The sequence below is a fragment of the Pelophylax lessonae genome (assembly GCF_965119305.1).
Source record: "Pelophylax lessonae genome assembly, chromosome: 1".
In the NCBI taxonomy this organism is placed as follows: Eukaryota; Metazoa; Chordata; class Amphibia; order Anura; family Ranidae; genus Pelophylax; species Pelophylax lessonae.
Window position 1 is genome coordinate 720,511,341 of NC_138768.1, and position 6,000 is coordinate 720,517,340.

General features: G+C 39.8%; 1 protein-coding gene across 1 annotated transcript in view; it reads right to left on the reverse strand.

Moving 5' to 3' along the window:
• SORBS2 (sorbin and SH3 domain containing 2) overlaps window positions 1-5,436 on the reverse strand; it is a 488,340-nt gene extending 482,904 nt beyond the window's left edge. Inside the window, exon 1 of the mRNA XM_082244055.1 lies at window positions 4,847-5,436. The gene's annotated coding sequence lies outside the window, so the exon portion shown is untranslated. The remainder of the gene's footprint in view (window positions 1-4,846) is intronic.
• Between the last annotated feature and the right edge of the window lie 564 nt (window positions 5,437-6,000).

The following is a 6,000-nucleotide window of genomic DNA, read 5'->3' on the forward strand; positions in this document are numbered from 1 at the left end:
TTAGGAAGAGGATAATGGTACTGCATCTAGTATGGGACTGGTTTCATACAGCAAATTGAAAATGTTAGTTGTAGACCAAAAATAGAGTAATGTAGGCCATAATTCATGGGAAAATTGAGGCAACTATACAAGATAAAATACCCAAATACATAAAGTTATGGCACACATGTATGGACCACTTTCTAATCTCAGGCTTTGAAGAGTCCCTCCTGGAACCCTAAACTCTGGTTGGCAGAGTTCCTATATCTTGAGATTCCCTTTAACCACAGAGTTGCCCCTACGGGGTTTTCCCCTTATCCCTTCCCTACCTTTTCCTCTCCCCCTAGTTCTAAAAGATTAACCCTTTGAAATTATTACTCTCCACCGCTATAACTGTTACCATTGGTAGCTGCTATTGGTAGCTCAGTTATAGCTTCTTGAAATTGCGAGATACCCAATACATGGCTAGTGGGTGTCTAATGTCTATAAACCAAAATGTACACACATTGTTCAGTTTTGAATATATCTTCTCTGTACCCAATAAAATTCTTGAGATGGAAAATGTTATTGGTTTAAAAAACAATCCGGAGCTTGCAGAACAGATTTGAAACTATAAATGTAATAAGAAAGTTCTGTAGTAATGTTTAAAATGATGTCTCACTAGTAACTTCTAACTGCCGTTCTGATTTTAAAGTGGAACTTTATCCATAACAACTTGATAAAAAAAAAAGTTCTTTAGCAAGGAACATATTCCACAATAATAAATATGCTACCAAAATTAGGGTGTGCTGTAACTTAGCTCCAGCATTGCTTCTGTTTCTTCTTGCTGGAAGCTGCCATTTTGCTGAAGCCCAGAGCCCCTGAATAGCAGTAGATCATAAAGCGGAACTAAACCCATCAATTTAAAGGTTTAAAAAAAAAAAAAAAACAGTCACATTCCTGGAATGCCAGGATTGCTAACTGTCACATTTTTTGTGCTCTCGGTCAAACTGTCAAACCATCACATGGCTGGTGTCAAAACTGATCACATGTGCAGCACTATGGAAGTTGAAAATCAAACAGAAGCAGCTTCCTTGGCTGTAAAGGACAGAAGGGTTTAATTTTGCTTTAAGGCTGTCAGCAGACTGGCCAGATCGGACCAAAGTTCCACTTTAAGTATGTGTCAGAAGGCACGCAATGTAATGCAAATAATAAAGCAATCTAATAATACTGTAATTATGTAAAGCAAACTACATCTAATAATACTGTAAACATGTAAAGCAAACTACAAGAAGAATAAAAATGATATACCATATTCTATTTTTCATCATATGTTTGCCTGATTATTCAAAGCAGAACTTTACCCATAACAACTTGTTCCTTGCTGGAGGCTGCCATTTTGCTGAAGCCCAGAGCCCCCAAACAGCAGTAAATCATAATGTGGAACTGAATCCATTGATTTAACGGTTTCAAAAAACAGTTACATTCCTGGAATGCCGGGATTGCTAACTGTCAAATTTGCTTGTGTCCTCAACCAAACTGTCAAACCATCAAATGGCTGGTGTCATAACTAATCACATGTGCAGAACCATGGCAGTTGCAGTTTAAACATAAGCAGTGTTCTTGGCTGTAAAGGATAGGAGGGTTTAATTCCGCTTTAAAGCGGAGTTCCACCCAAAAGTGGAACTTCCGCTTTAGGGAGTCCTGACCCCCCGACATGCCACATTTGGCATGTCATTTTTTGGGGGGGGGAGCGGGTACCTAGTTTTGACAGGTACCCGCTCCCACTTCCGCTCGGAGCGCCGCAGCGCCCTGAGCGGAAGTTCTCCTCTCCCCCTCCCTCCCTGCAATCTTCTGGGACACGTCAGAGGTCCCAGAAGATTGCCGGCCAATCACGGCTCGCAGCGCGACTCGCGCATGCGCAGTGGGTACCCGGCTGTGAAGCCGCAAACTGTAACAGCCGGGTGCCCACAGCAGTGATGCCGGCGCCGAGGGAGAGGATCGAGGCTTCCGGCGGCCGCATCGCTGGACCGTTGGACAGGTGAGTAAATGGCTGGAACTCCGCTTTAAGTCTGTCAGTAGATTGGCCTCTACAAACTCAGCAGTGCCTAAAATGGAGAGCAACTGAGCATGTGCAGAGCAGGGTGAGACAGTGTATTACTGGATTTTAAACAGTATAGACACCTATTTTTAATGATTTGCATAGCTATACCTGCAAAATGGGTCAGCCTGAAGTTATCTAGCGGGACTTCATTTTTTGATTAAATTTCCGCTTTAAATATACCATAAAGGAATACCAATTAAACAAAATACCTGAGTGCTAAATCATTCTAAAGAGTGGCACAAAACATTTCTCTGTTGTCATTGATGACTCCTATAAGGGAAGGGAAATGTTTTCTAACCCTACTGCAATGACATTTCTCTGCTGTCATTAATAATTCCTAAAAGAAGGGAAGGCAATGAAGACATGAAGCATGAGCAGCCACACTGACATAATCCTGGGTGGGCCTTGTGTCTGTCATTTAAAGTCACCTCAGTTAATCTTCAATCATCTTCCTGCAGAATAAATTGCAATAAAAGCCTACTGATCCACACACACCCAGCGTCATTATGTTTTTACATCCTTATCTGTAGCAATATAGATTCACAACTCTACCAGCTTGTATTTCTAGTAATTGTTGAGGATCATACATCCACATCATCTAAATTGCACCCGTGTGTATGTCCGCTGGTCCACTAGAATCATGGTACAGTATGCGCCTAGTAACATTCAATATTATAGGATGGGGGAAGGGATGACAATAGATGAGAACAAAAATCAATAGCTCCCTAGTGCATAATAGAAATAAAGAATACTGCTCTCATTAATAGAACCATTTACCAAGTTGAATGACCAAATGCCAAAATAAAAAGGTTGTGCCAAAACACAAAGATATACGAGTATGCATATTTACAAGGATGCTAGCACAGAAACTGTCATTGTATGTTGCTGCGCACGGAGGATGTGATAAATAAAGTTTATTGAAAGAATATGGCTGAGACTGTCAGTATGCATATTGTGATCATAGCACGAGTCTCATTGTTTGACCTCATAATATATATTAAGCAAATTAAAAAGCAGATGCAAGGGCTGTATGGATATATTGCTATTCACAAACAGTAATTTAACAAAACAGAGGTGTTTGCTTTGAGAATAAACCAAAACTGAACCGACCCAGCACCTTTCTATCTTCAGATTAGGACCATGCCAAGTGCTTCTGCCAGGCATTCAGTTCCTGATCTTATTGTATCCTTGATATTTCAACATCAACTGATAAAGTGTCTCCATTGCCTATTGACCTTTAGCAATAGTGAAAGCCGATCTGTTCCCAAGAGCCCATTCAGAGAAGAAAATGAATTATCAGAGGGTGTTGGTTTGTGTTGTGGTTATGAATATCTCAGCAGTAACAGACCGCATTCATTGTGTAATAGATCCTGTTTTGTTGGAAGATATATGCATACTGTAATAGCATCACACTGTATGGGCTCCACTCCCAGCTGGCTGCCTATTTATCAGCCCTGACTCCATGCTAAGAACAGTAGGTGTGCTGAGCTGTCTGCTGGGGTGTAGGCTTCTCTTTATTAACTCTCCTCTGCCCATGACGTACTGCCCACTGCACCTCTAACCTGCACATGGCAAATCATTTACCAACTTTTACTAGCCTGGGCACACACATGCCTTCTTGGAATAAAAGACATGCCGCCCGCCAACCTGACCTAGATAACACAACAATGAGAAGGAAGCAATCAGACAGGCCAAGTACCCTGTAGTAAACAACATCCTTTATTCCTTTGGCATTCCTTGTGTTAGCACCAAATTCATAGCCAGTTCCTATAAAATATGCATCATTGAGGCAAGTCATGCATTGTCCTGCTGCAGACCACGAGTGAATTTAATAACAATGAGAATACAGTTTACTAAATATGTCAATATTATTACTGTTATGTTTTTTTAAATTAAAAAATGTATTATAATTATACAGGATTATGAATTTAAGGCCCTATTCACACCTGCGTGTTCCAGAAACATGCGCAGAAATGCACGTTCCTGTAACACGTGCAAAACGCGCTTTGCACTTGTGGCGCTATTAATTCTCAATGGCAACCCCTAACCCGACTAGCAGGCGCGCATTTTGTTGCTCAGCGCCCGCAAAAGGTGCAAAAGTTTCTTTGGTGCGTTTGTCGCATGTAGGGCAGCCCAGTCAAGTAAATGGGGCTTCCCTATGCTGTCACGTGAAAACCGTGAACAAAAAAACAATGCGCAGATGTGATGCGCAGGTGTGAATGGGGCCTTTAAAAATGTTGTTTTAAAAGAGTATAATATTTACAAACACCATTGCAGCTATTGAGTTCAAAACTGGTCAGTTCGGTGCAGAAAATAAGCTTTAATAATATACAAATTACATTTGTAAATGTACATGTATTATATAAAATATAATATAAAATATATATATAAAAATTATGTTTGTATTATATATACTATTATATATACTGTGTGAAATATTACCAAAAAATATGTATAAATATATATTTACACACATATTTAATTAAATATTTAATTAAATAAATTAATAAATATATAAAAAAAAAATATATATATATATACATAGATATACTGTGTATGTATATATATAGATATACATATCTACGAAGTATATTATATTTGACATTATAAAAAAATGGGTATAAAAAATGTGTATATAAATATATATATTAATATAATAAACAAATAATAAAATATATGCAACCAAAATTATATATATATATATATATATATATATATATATATATATATATATTTTTTTTTTTTTTTAATGATATTATGCACATGCTGAGTGTTCTCTCTTACCTTGTACAGGTGATTAGCAGTCCTTTCCAATGCCTGGGTTGGGGTAGAAGTGTCCACCCTATAATGAAGACTATGGGAAGTACACCTGCTCCTCCAGTACTGCTGTCTTCTTGTATTAAAAAAAAAGAAAAAAGCCCAGCTTACAGAGAGGGCACCACCCTTTGTTAGGGTCACTAAGCTTCCTCCCTTGTGATCAGCTAGCAATGAGCAGTGGAGATAAGGTTGCAGGGGAACCTTGCTTGCCTATACAACAAAGCTCTTCCAGGCAGCTCCTGATAAAGGATACAGAGCATGATCAGCCTGCATTCCATCCTCAGAGATCAGCTCAGGGAAGGCTGGCTGCTCAGCCCATCCACAGGCAGCATTGCAGCCATTCTCCTGCAGCTCTGCCTTCCTTCTTCTCTTGCACTGGATCGTGTAATGTGTGTTTTCCTCCCTGTTCTAGAAATGAGGAGTAGAACGGTGTGAACAGTGAACACACAAGCACACTGCTCCCTGGGAGAAAGATGGCTGGTCCTTTCAGCAGTGCTGCACTGAGCTCATTGGGTTGCACTGGCTTTTGGTAGCTATGGCAACAACCAACAGACAGGCTTACACAGCAAGCATGGCTGACCATGTGCAGGTCAATTCTTTCAATTCCAAGCAGCTTTATCCGTGCAGTGTGGAGGTGACAGCATACAAAATGATGACATCCTACACAGTCCTTCCTGCACACTCACATTTTATTGAACTGGTTACTTATGTTGCTCATTAGACCTATTATATTACAATGTTTTACATGATAACAATTCATTATGTTTACATGCTAGCAAAGAATGTTGTGACTAGCAAGTGAAATGGTTTACTATTAAAGGATCAGTGTAGCCAATACTGATTATGGATAGGCACTGGTGGGCAGAATCACCCACTGGTTTCTAGGCATGCTTTTGTGTGTGCTTTACCACAATATGCATTTTACTGAGTGCTACAAGCAGGTCCTTTTCACTCTAGGGTGACTTACCTCTGTGTGTTCAATCGTGGAGTTTAATGTGCCTAGTGGGCACAGGTCTAGCCCCGCTGCCTACTATTGTACTGGGAGGAGGGGATCGATCATTTTTGCTTAGGAGGAACTTTGTGCATTACTTTCTCTTGACCTCTGTACTCTGTGTATTACT